This window comes from Oncorhynchus mykiss, unplaced genomic scaffold (assembly GCF_013265735.2).
Source record: "Oncorhynchus mykiss isolate Arlee unplaced genomic scaffold, USDA_OmykA_1.1 un_scaffold_227, whole genome shotgun sequence".
Classification (NCBI taxonomy): domain Eukaryota; kingdom Metazoa; phylum Chordata; class Actinopteri; order Salmoniformes; family Salmonidae; genus Oncorhynchus; species Oncorhynchus mykiss.
Window position 1 is genome coordinate 413608 of NW_023493695.1, and position 13318 is coordinate 426925.

A 13318-nucleotide genomic window follows, 5' to 3' on the forward strand; every position below is an offset into this window, starting at 1 on the left:
TCCCCCTCCCCCACCATGCAGCCCATTCAACCCCAGAGAAGGTGGCTGAAGCTGGGCAGTGGCACTCAGTCAGTCTGGACAGTCAGTCTGGAGCCAATAAAAACTACTGACCTGGATAGAGTGATGACAGGATGACCTGAGGGCATGGGGGGGGGGTCGCATATGGCCCAATCCACAAGACCTGGAAACAGCGACCGGCTATGGCGGCTAGGCAGGCTTGTTCTAGATGTTCATTCTACACAGGCATGGGTTAACCAGACTGGGTTTCTTCAGAGATCTGCCTCTTATCCCAGTCATTCCCCAGACTGTTGGACATAAGACCTGGGAATAAGAACAGACTAGAATAGTCTTCTTCAATCTTTTACAGTAGTCTCCTCTAGCTACTGATGACATTGGAAGTTTCCAGAAATCAGTGACCTGGGTTATATTACACTATTCAGAGATTTGCCAGTAGTGCCTGTAATTCACCAGACAGTTGGTCTCTGCTAGATGTCGGTCTTTACTGCACCAAGTAACTTAGCAGGCTGCTGGGCCGTGCCGGACTCCTAGCAGGCTGCTGGGCCGTGCCGGACTCCTAGCAGGCTGCTGGGCCGTGCCGGAACTCCTAGCAGGCTGCTGGGCCGTGCCAGAGTCCTATACATGTATCTAGAGAGGTTTCTGTCTGAACATTCTGAGAGCCACTTCCTCCTCAGTAGCCAAGGTAAAAGGCTCTGTAGCCACTGCCACACTTCAGAGCTGCACGGTTTATTTCCGACAGGTTTTAAACCTGTGAAGACGTCCAGTGAAAGCAGATAAGTCATTTGTTTGACGCCACAACACAACACCGCCTTGGATGCACACGATCCCGAATGCTAATCAATAAAAACATCGGAAATTCGCTGCTCTGTTTTGTTTGTTTACGGCAGGGAACTGTCACTCTAGCATTGTGACATCACCAACATCTAGAGAATAGAGACGTTACCATGGCAGCCGTTCTCAAACCTGGCCACGCTCTTAATGTATGTCTCTGGGTCGTGCTACACAGCCACTTACCAGAGGTGAACGTCCCATTTAGAAGAGGAACAGCCCATTATCTCTCCATCAGACCAACAGGGTGGGACCATGCAGACAGCAGCACAATAATGACTTGCAGTCGGGGACGTCATTTTAAATGGAGCATGTTGCATTTTCAAGAAAAGCTCATTTTCAATGAATCATTGGTAGCCAAATAGATGTTCTATATTTAGAAGTCTGTCTAGGATCAATTGTCATGACGTACAAAACAGGCCTTTCTGTTGGCTGACTGATGTCCAGAGTATATAGGCCTTTCTGTTGGCTGACTGATGTCCAGAGTATATAGGCCTTTCTGTTGGCTGACTGATGTCCAGAGTATATAGGCCTTTCTGTTGGCTGACTGATGTCCAGAGTATATAGGCCTTTCTGTTGGCTGACTGATGTCCAGAGTATATAGGCCTTTCTGTTGGCTGACTGATGTCCAGAGTATATAGGCCTTTCTGTTGGCCAGACTGATGTCCAGAGTATATAGGCCTTTCTGTTGGCTGACTGATGTCTAGAGTATATAGGCCTTTCTGTTGGCCAGACTGATGTCCAGAGTATATAGGCCTTTCTGTTGGCTGACTGATGTCCAGAGTATATAGGCCTTTCTGTTGGCCAGACTGATGTCCAGAGTATATAGGCCTTTCTGTTGGCTGACTGATGTCCAGAGTATATAGGCCTTTCTGTTGGCTGACTGATGTCCAGAGTATATAGGCCTTTCTGTTGGCCAGACTGATGTCCAGAGTATATAGGCCTTTCTGTTGGCTGACTGATGTCCAGAGTATATAGGCCTTTCTGTTGGCCAGACTGATGTCCAGAGTATATAGGCCTTTCTGTTGGCTGACTGATGTCCAGAGTATATAGGCCTTTCTGTTGGCTGACTGATGTCCAGAGTATATAGGCCTTTCTGTTGGCCAGACTGATGTCCAGAGTATATAGGCCTTTCTGTTGGCTGACTGATGTCCAGAGTATATAGGCCTTTCTGTTGGCTGACTGATGTCCAGAGTATATAGGCCTTTCTGTTGGCTGACTGATGTCCAGAGTATATAGGCCTTTCTGTTGGCCAGACTGATGTCCAGAGTATATAGGCCTTTCTGTTGGCTGACTGATGTCCAGAGTATATAGGCCTTTCTGTTGGCCAGACTGATGTCCAGAGTATATAGGCCTTTCTGTTGGCTGACTGATGTCCAGAGTATATAGGCCAGAGTCAGACTAACTGTAGACCACAGTGTGAGCTGGTTACTCCTCTGTCTCTCCTCACACCTCCACCCACACAGAGGTGTGTGTTGTGAACCCCGCAGTGTGTCAACCAACCCTGTGGTGTGAACGAACATCGTAGTGTTAAACCATAGTGCTGCCATCACCTCCAACCATCAGCGCTCACCTGACGTGTGTGTATGAGGTCATCAGCATTGCCCGTGTCACACCTCCCACGCAGACAACAGAGGGAGGCAGCGTGTTCTATGGAATGCTGCTCTCTCCTCTCAGTCAGGATCCAAGAGAGACCGTTAGGAACATGTTTCTACTAGTTTACGGTTCAGTTTCAAATAGCAGCCTGTTCCCTATATAGTCCACTACTTCTGACCAGAGCCCTATGGGGCCTAGTGCACCCTATGGGCGATCCTGCGTGGGTTTAAAAGATAAGCCTGAAAGCTAAACAAAGTGCGTTCAACTATGGCTTGTTGATACAAAAGGTGTTGATTGTAAGGTCAAAAGTAGTGCACTAAAAACAGGGGGATATGGTGCCACTTGTGACGTAGACTCCATGTGCTGTGACCTCTGTCCTGTTACTGAGCTGCTGTTTAAAACCTGACAAGAATTACAGAGGAACGGGGTCAGGGAGGGATGGGGTCAGGAGGAAGAGGGGGACGGCAGTGGCTTCTTCCGTGGTGTCCTCCCAGTAACACCATTCTTGTTTAGTGTTTTACGTATCGTAGACTCGTCAACAGAGATGTAAGCATGTTCCAGAGATTTCTGTCAGTCTTTAGTTGACACTCTAGGATTCTTCTAAACCTCATTGAGCATTCTGCGCATTCTTCTCAAGATCTTGCACACTAATGAGATGCTATTGAGCCCACACTACTACACTGTCTGACCCAAGGACTACACGCTTTCTGGTAAGTTTTGATTACAATACTGGGTGGGGTGAAAATATTTTATAGGACATACATGATTTTTTGTTAACTTGTAAATAGTAGCCTACAGTGAAGTGTGTTTAAATCATTTCTAACTTGTTAACAATTTCTGCTACTTCGTTTTTGCTACCATGTGGGTTTTAGCTTGCTTGAACCTGCTAACTGAGGAGTGTTAATTCACCTGTTTCCATACATAATTTTTTAAAACATTTATCTTACAAAGGAGTTGTTTAATCTAACTGCTTAACTATTTCTCTGTACGTGATCTTGTATGTGGGGGTTTTTAACTCATTTTTTTCTAATCTTTACAGGAAAATGCCACGGTCACAATCTTTTTTTTTTTTTATTTTATTTTACCTTTATTTAACCAGGCAAGTCAGTTAAGAACAAATTCTTATTTTCAATGACGGCCTGGGAACAGTGGGTTAACTGCCTGTTCAGGGGCAGAACGACAGATTTGTACCTTGTCAGCTCGGGGGTTTGAACTCACAACCTTCCGGTTACTAGTCCAACGCTCTAACCACTAGGCTACCCTGCCGCCCCACACCCAATCTGGTGTGTGGAGACACTGCAGCTAATGTATAAAGAAAATCTGTGTACATTTGCAAATACTGTGCCAACTCATATGTGAAGAACACAACAAATGCAGAATCATCTGGCCCCCAGGGCTCACAACCTCTGACAAAAGTCCCTCTTACTTCTATTCGAGATGAAAATGGTGAATCCGACACCTTATCGATAGCAACAGCTCACGGTCCTCCTGGAATCAGAAGTATATTTGACTCAATGGAAGAAAGTAGTCAGAGAAATTATGAATGTCTTGCTCGAGCTGTGTATGCAACTGGTTCACCTCTGATGCTCACAGGCAATGTGTATTGGAAGAGATTTCTGAATATTCTTCGCTCAGCATACACCCATCCAACAAGACATGCTTTATCTAATCATTTGCTGATATCAGAGTTCAAGTGAAGGTCAAGCAAATCATAGAGAAAGCAGATTGTATTGCAATCATCTCTGATGGGCAGTCGAATGTTCGTGGGCAAGGAATAATTAACTACATCATTAACTCCACCCCTCAGCCAGTATTCTACAAGAGCACAGACGCACCGATCTCTACATTGCAGATGAGCTGAAGGCAGTCATCAATGACCTTGGACCACAGAATGTATTTGCACTATTTGCACCTACAATGCGAGAGTCCTACCCTCACATCACACCCATTGGCTGTGCTGCTCATGCATTGAATCTGCTCCTCAAGGAAATCATGACACTGAAAACAATGGATACACTCTACAAGAGAGCCAAGGAAATGGTTAGGTATGTGAAAGGTCATCAGGTTATAGCAGCAATCTACCACACCAAGAAAAGTGAGAAGAATAAGAGCACCACATTGAAGCTGCCCAGCAAAACCTGTTGGGGTGGTGTTGTCATCATGTTTGACAGTCTCCTGGAGGGGAAGGAGTCTCTCCAAGAAATGGCCGTATCACAGTCTGTCAATATGGACAGCCGCATCAAGAGGATCCTCCTGGATGATGTATTTTGGGAGAGAGTGGTAAATAGCCTGAAACTCCTGAAACCTATAGCAGTAGCCATTGCACGGATTGAGGGAGACAATGCCATCCTGTCTGATGTTCAGACTCTGCTTGCAGATGTAAGACAATAAATCCGTACTGCCCTGCCCACTTCACTGTTGCTCCAAGTAGAGGAAACTGCAGATATGAAATACATCAAAAAGCCTGAAGACTTCGGCCCATACACGCCGCAGCGTACATGTTGGACCCCAAGTATGCTGGCAAGAGCATCCTGTCTGGTGCAGAGATCAACAAGGCCTATGGCGTCATCACTACCGCGTCTCGCCACCTTGACCTGGATGAGGGCAAGGTTCTTGGCAGTCTGGCGAAGTACACTTCCAAGCAAGGGCTTTGGGATGGAGATGCAATATGGCAGTCGTGCCAACATATCTCATCAGCCACCTGGTGGAAGGGACTTTGTGGATCTGAGGCTCTTTCCCCTGTTGCCTCCATCATCCTACAAATCCCACCAACATCAGCTGCCTCAGAGCGCAACTGGTCCTTGTTTGGGAACACACACACACACCAAAGCACGCAACAGGCTGACCAATACAAGGGTTGAAAGATTGGTGGCCATCCAGGCAAATTTGAGGCTTTTTGAGCCTGACCACGAGCCATCCTCAACAAGGTTGGAAAGTGACAGTGAAGAGGAGGCCTCAGAGTCTGATGTTCAAGAGGTGGACATTGAGGAGGTCCAGGGAGAAGACATGGAAGCCTGAGAGGAAGACAACCAAAGCTTTAGTTTCTAGAATATCCTTTGAGTGATGCAATGGATCATTGAGGATCCTTCAATATTCCCTTTATTTTGTTGTTCAGTGAAATCATCTCATGTGAAGAGTTAACTCATTTATTTAAAGTTTATTTCGTAACTACATTTATTTTTTTCATATTGGAAGTATTTAATAATTTGCAATTATGTCTACTTATAAGGTAAAAGGTTTGTCTCCATATATGGTAAGGTAAATATATCCAATGCAAAAAAACATTTACATTTAAATGGTATAAATATTATTTTGCACATATTTCTATTAATTCCCACGGAAAGTTTCCACCTCTGAATATTCCCCAAAATGTGCCACCCTACAAGGGAATAGCAAATAAACATTTTGTGAGTGCTTTTTTAATAGGGCAGGGCAGCTCTAACAAACATCTCCAATCTGGTCTCATTGATTGGACTCCATGTCAGCTGACTCCTGACTCCCATTAGCTTTTGGAGAAGTCATTAGCCTCGGGGGGTTCAGATACTTTTCCAACATACACTGTGGATGTTTAAATGATCTATTCAATATAGACAAGAAAAATACATTAATTAGTGTGTTATTAGTTTAAGCACACTGAGTTTGTCTGTTGTTGTGTCATAGATGAAGATCAGATTTGATGTCCAATTAATGCAGAAATCCTGGTAATTCCAGAGGGTTTATACCTACTGGTTCCTGCCACTGTACACACAGGCATTATATTCAATTAACTCTGCAACTAACCATCCACTTTTTCCACCACCGTCACCAGTACAACAGAGACCGTGATACAGTAGGATAAATGAACCTGTTAAAAGAAAACAAGGATACTTCATGCTGAAACCCTCATTAAATACCAATGATATTCACTAAGTTGATGGTTTGTATTCAGGATAATGATTTACAGATTTCTTGTGCTATTATTATTATTATTTTTAAATCTTATCTTTGAATATTTGACATGCTATAAGGCCACACAGAGGGCCGGAGATGATTACACACATCTGGGATAATCTGAAGGACCCAAAAGGGACACTAGATGTCTTGTGAAAAAATTACATTAAATCCTTGAACGTTACCAAAACACTGGTAGTTTACTGGTAAACGTTGACATTTTCCAGTAATATACCCTCCCTTTTTAACCGTTGCACAGAGTGATGTAATGGCACTGAGCGTGGCATCTAGAAGTAAACAGGCAGAGGCCTTCAGAGGGGGCACCTCCCTCCATGGCATTTAGAAGACTTACTACACAGCCTAAAGAGAGTGGGCACAGTGAGGGTGAAGGAGATCAGAACAGAGTGGAACTCCGGAACAGTCAAGACATATTAAAACGCATTCTAATTCTCAGCTATCTAAAAATTATATACTTGGAGGTTTTATCAGAAGTAAGATATGGGAGACCGGTTAAGTTTTCCTCCTTAAAATTACTGCTGTCCTCAGTTCCCAAACCACACGGCTTGGCCTTCCAGTTCACCAGCTGGACCAAAGACTTGACCTCATTGGTTGGACTAATTGGTGAACATCTGAGACACACATCCATGGCTGTTGAACTGTGTTCTGCACTGCACAGCGCTAAAGGAATGTTCCTAATTACACTAGAAAGATAAGTTAACTGACATCAGTTAGCTTTACATGGCAATTACTGGTGACACGCACTGTGGCGGTACAGGGGTGTGTGTGTGTGTGTGTGTGTGTGTGTGTGTGTGTGTGTATAAAGGTCTGAGCCCACAGGAAGGGCAGGGGGAGTAGGAGTCTCCCATATCAACAGAAATTAACACGGACACACACACATCAATCCATACTCTAAACAAATAAACAGACACTACTCTAAACCAACCAGCAGCAATACGGTTTTAATTACGTGGTATTGTACTTCTAAACTGTACTGTGAGTGTGTGTGCTTCCTGACCTTTCACTGTTACCTGTGCTTTAGATGCATCAGAATGTTGACATCTGTTCAGAGAGAGCAGAGGACTGTATAACGACGAGAGAGAGAGCAGAGGACTGTGTGACGACGAGAGAGAGAGAGAGCAGAGGACTGTGTGACGACGAGAGAGAGCAGAGGACTGTGTGACGACGAGAGAGAGAGAGAGCAGAGGACGGTGTAACGACGAGAGAGAGCAGAGGACTGTGTGACGACGAGAGAGAGCAGAGGACTGTGTGACGACGAGAGAGAGAGAGAGCAGAGGACTGTGTAACGACGAGAGAGAGAGAGAGCAGAGGACTGTGTAACGACGAGAGAGAGCAGAGGACTGCGTAACGACGAGAGAGAGAGCAGAGGACTGCGTGACGACGAGAGAGCAGAGGACTGCGTGACGACGAGAAAGAGAGCAGAGGACTGCGTGACGACGAGAGAGAGAGCAAAGGACTGCGTGACGACGAGAGAGAGAGAGCAGAGGACTGCGTGACGACGAGAGAGAGAGCAGAGGACTGCGTGACGACGAGAGAGAGAGCAGAGGACTGCGTGACGACGAGAGAGAGAGAGCAGAGGACTGCGTGACGACGAGAGAGAGAGCAGAGGACTGCGTGACGACGAGAGAGAGAGCAGAGGACTGCGTGACGACGAGAGAGAGAGCAGAGGACTGCGTGACGACGAGAGAGAGAGCAGAGGACTGCGTGACGAGGAGAGAGAGAGCAGAGGACTGCGTGACGACGAGAGAGAGAGCAGAGGACTGCGTGACGACGAGAGAGAGAGCAGAGGACTGCGTGACGACGAGAGAGAGCAGAGGACTGCGTGACGACGAGAGAGAGAGCAGAGGACTGCGTGATGACGAGAGAGAGAGCAGAGGACTGCGTGACGACGAGAGAGAGAGCAGAGGACTGTATAATGAGAGTGTAGAGGACTGTATAATGATGAGAGTGTAGAGGACTGTATAATGATGAGTGTAGAGGACTGTATAATGATGAGAGTGTAGAGGACTGTAGAATGTTGAGAGTGTAGAGGACTGTATAATAATGAGAGTGTAGAGGACTGTATAATGATGAGAGTGTAGAGGACTGTATAATGATGAGAGAGTGTAGAGGACTGTATAATGATGAGAGTGTAGAGGACTGTAGAGGACTGTATAATGTTGAGAGAGTGTAGAGGACTGTATAATGATGAGAGTGTAGGACTGTAGAGGACTGTATAATGTTGAGAGTGTAGAGGACTGTAGAGAACTGTATAATGATGAGAGAGTGTAGAGGACTGTATAATGATGAGAGTGTAGAGGACTGTATAACGATGAGAGTGTAGAGGACTGTATAATGATGAGAGTGTAGAGGACTGTATAATGATGAGAGTGTAGAGGACTGTATAATGATGAGAGTGTAGAGGACTGTATAATGTTGAGAGAGTGTAGAGGACTGTATAATGATGAGAGTGTAGAGGACTGTATAATGATGAGAGTGTAGAGGACTGTATAATGTTGAGAGAGTGTAGAGGACTGTATAATGATGAGAGTGTAGAGGACTGTATAATGTTGAGAGAGTAGAGGACTGTATAATGATGAGAGTGTAGAGGACTGTATAATGTTGAGAGAGTAGAGGACTGTATAATGATGAGAGTGTAGAGGACTGTATAATGATGAGAGTGTAGAGGACTGTATAATGTTGAGAGTGTAGAGGACTGTATAATGAGTCGGACGTCCTTGGGACCCCAGATAGCAGGGGGTTGCTGAATAAACATGCCCTCTGGCTTGTGAACAAACTCTACTATCACGCTGGCACACACACACACACACACACACACACACAGTATTATTATCAGGCCTGAAACAAAAGGGTCCCAGGAACAAACACAGTATTCACAGTGACATCTGAGACTCACCAAACCCCTGTGGAATTTAGATGTTGGGGCAACATAACAGGGGTTACATCAAGTTTGCTGTGCCGCAGTGAACAAACCAAAGGTCAAAGGTTAACTCCTGTGCACAAATCACAGACCTAGTTAGTTAGTTACTTAGTTACAGACCATTAGAACTGTGTGCCAAAAGCAGTAGAGGACAACACGGTCAAATGATGTCTGCATCCTAAACACCACCCTATTCCCTAGCAGGATCTTATGGAGAGCACTATAGAGTACAGGGTGGCCGTTGGGATACAGACTATAGGGGACAGGGTGTCAGTTGGGATACAGCCTATAGAGTACAGGGTGGCCGTTGGGATACAGTCTATAGAGTACAGGGTGGCCGTTGGGATACAGACTATAGGGGACAGGGTGGCCGTTGGGATACAGTCTATAGGGGACAGGGTGTCAGATGGGAATACAGACTATAGGGGACAGGGTGGCCGTTGGGATACAGACTATAGAGTACAGGGTGGCCGTTGGGATACAGACTATAGGGGACAGGGTGTCAGTTGGGATACAGACTATAGAGGACAGGGTGTCAGATGGGAATACAGACTATAGGGGACAGGGTGGCCGTTGGGATACAGACTATAGAGTACAGGGTGGCCGTTGGGATACAGACTATAGAGGACAGGGTGTCAGATGGGAATACAGACTATAGGGGACAGGGTGGCCGTTGGGATACAGACTATAGAGTACAGGGTGGCCGTTGGGATACAGACTATAGAGGACAGGGTGTCAGATGGGAATACAGACTATAGGGGACAGGGTGGCCGTTGGGATACAGTCTATAGGGGACAGGGTGTCAGATGGGAATACAGACTATAGGGGACAGGGTGGCCGTTGGGATACAGACTATAGGGGACAGGGTGTCAGTTGGGATACAGTCTATAGGGGACAGGGTGTCAGATGGGAATACAGACTATAGGGGACAGGGTGGCCGTTGGGATACAGACTATAGGGTACAGGGTGGCCGTTGGGATACAGACTATAGAGGACAGGGTGTCAGTTGGGATACAGACTATAGGGGACAGGGTGTCAGTTGGAATACAGACTATAGGGGACAGGGTGTCAGTTGGGATACAGACTATAGGGGACAGGGTGTCAGTTGGGATACAGACTATAGGGGACAGGGTGCCAGTTAGGATACAACCTGTCAGAACAGTAAACAGTCAGGACCAGAGGAGGAGAACCAATGATACAGATGGATCCATTCCGACTCCAAAGTGTCCCTGAAAGACCAACTTCTAAGTGTTGAACTGGCAACACAACATCAGTCAACCAAACTACAGGGTACAACCCTTCACCACATACTCAGTATCATTCAGCTAAGTGTCACAGTCCACAGAGACATTCCCTAGGAGAAAATAACAGTTTATGTTGGTATTTCCTGGAATGTCAACCCCCCATACACACATGTACACACACATTCTATGACAGAGTTTAAAGCAGGATGCATGGCCTCCCCAACCCTACAAAGACATGGCTTTCCTCCCACAACACAGTACATGGTGAGAGACAGAACACAGCGGTTCACAGCTGCCACACAGGAACACAGACACATGAAAAGATCCATTCATTTAATGACAATTAAAACGTTTGATTTATCCACCAATATTCTTGATTCAACAAAACGTTAGAAACCTGAGTGCAACATGGGGTAGGCAACTACCTACATTTGTCCAATGAGAAACGATTGGTTTGGTTGAATTTTCCGTTGCACATTTTTTTAAATAATGTTTAGCCCTAATAACCCCCCCATTATGACAGGAGGACCAGAGAACCTTAGTCCCAAATGGCTCCCTATCCTCCCCTATGGGCCCTGATCAGAAGTAGTGCACTGTATAGTGACTATGGTGCCATTTGGAACACAGACAGTAGAGGACTTCCAGCCAATGAGCTGATCTGATGCCCAGTGACACAGACCTGGTTGCCATGTCAACAGTCTCTCTGGCGAGGAGGGTAAATGGTTTGGGAGAATGGGATGCACTTTGACCAGTGTACCAGCGCATACACACACGCACGACAAGAGGCTAAACAGTAGGTGAAATGTCTGCTACGATGTGTGTGTGTGTGTGTGTGTGTGTGCATAGTTTTGGACTTAATAGAGTCAGTTTGTCCATTCTGTCACCAGCAGTTCCACTTTATCTAATGTCTGCTGGTTAATGATTGAACAATTCTCTGGCCTGAGATCCAAACGCACTTCTCCCAATGCTGCAGAGTGAGTTGGCAAAAATGCATTTTCTCCCATTCTATCAAATACATGTTCTTTAAGAAAGTGCTTTGGTGCAACCAATTAGTAGTTAGGCTATCAAAGGGGACGTTGTTCGTGGACATGGTATGATGGAGGACATCAGAAAAGATATCACCGTCTCACCATCATCATAGATTCAGGCCATCACGCTCCCCTGGTCTAGACAACGTGTCCAGGAGCTACAGCCCCACTGTATCACCATCATCATAGATTCAGGCCATCACGCTCCCCTGGTCTAGACAACGTATCCAGGAGCTACAGCCCCACCATCCTCATAGATTCAGGCCATCACGCTCCCCTGGTCTAGACAACGTGTCCAGGAGCTACAGCCCCACCATCCTCATAGATTCAGGCCATCACGCTCCCCTGGTCTAGACAACGTATCCAGGAGCTACAGCCACACCATATCACCATCCTCATAGATTCAGGCCATCACGCTCCCTGGTCTAGACAACGTATCCAGGAGCTACAGCCCCACCATCCTCATAGATTCAGGCCCTCACGCTCCCTGGTCTAGACAACGTATCCAGGAGCTACAGCCTCACCATCCTCATAGATTCAGGCCCTCACGCTCCCTGGTCCAGACAACGTATCCAGGAGCTACAGCCTCACCATCATCATAGATTCAGGCCATCACGCTCCCTGGTCTAGACAACGTATCCAGGAGCTACAGCCTCACCATCCTCATAGATTCAGGCCATCACGCTCCCTGGTCTAGACAACGTATCCAGGAGCTACAGCCACACTGCCTTCAATACAAGCGACGCTTTTCTTTTTACCATAATAAAAAGTGACTCGCGCCATATTTCCTTGAATTCCTTTAAGCTACACAACTTCTAAATGAATCAGTCGAATATAAAGTTAAGAAATATGAAAATAATTATAAGTGCACTGAAAGCAGAATTCTAACAGAAAACCAAAAAAAAAACTGTATTCTATTGAGTTCAAGACGCAAAGCAAATGATCATGAACCCGGACACAGAAAAGGCAACAAAGTAACACGAGCCTATTTTTGCAACATCGTTGCATTCAATAAACAGGCACCCGGCAGCGCCCAAAACCACCGCATGTTGCAATTGGCTGTTCTTTGTAATGTGAGGAATAATCTACACTCGACAGAAAGGAGACAACTACTCCAATTAAACTGTTAAAAAAAGAGAATCATGAAATGACCCCAGTTAAGCCCAGTTTCAATACGGCCGAGGATCACTGACGAGGGAACAGTAAGTAGCCTGGTTGATGATTACAAAAGCGACTCCGCTCCCAATATTCACCCCCCGTGGTCCCCCCTATCTGCGCCTCTGTCTGTTTGTAAACTGCATGCACTATGATCAAGACGGAATAAAATATCCACAATTGAGTTTTTTTTTTTTTTAATGAATCTAATTTCAAGCGCATGCATAGGCCACGCGGAACTCACCGTGAAAAGCATCCCATCCACAAGGCGTTGATCCGCGTGACAGTTTCAAAGAGGCCCCAGGTTCAAGACAAGGGCGCGTTCATCACACAACAACGTTGTCTGTTGGCTTGTCTTGCCGTAGGCTTGGATCCGCTCAACAACGGGACCAGGCAAAATGTAGAGAATATATATCCTATCGACTCTTCCAAACTCCCAATTCTATTATTATTTTTTTTTGTTTTAAACAAATCAGCACCAAAATAAGATAGTGAAGTTGGTTTCCAGAGTAAAATAGTAGCTATGATGCATCCTCTGTGCTTCTGTCAGGGGTTGCTGTACACCGGTGCAACGTTCATCG

At 45.8% G+C, this 13318-nt stretch overlaps 1 protein-coding gene across 3 annotated transcripts in view; it reads right to left on the reverse strand.

Annotated features, from left to right (window-relative positions):
• The window catches only part of LOC110515822 (cdc42 effector protein 4), a 35871-nt gene extending 22553 nt beyond the window's left edge, over positions 1-13318 (reverse strand). For 2 of the 3 annotated variants that reach the window (XR_005042085.1, XM_036973268.1), the window contains exon 1: positions 12982-13318. The gene's annotated coding sequence lies outside the window, so the exon portion shown is untranslated. Of the gene's footprint in view, positions 1-111; positions 322-12981 lie in introns of all 3 variants that reach the window. The other variant, XM_036973269.1, reaches the window with a different exon arrangement.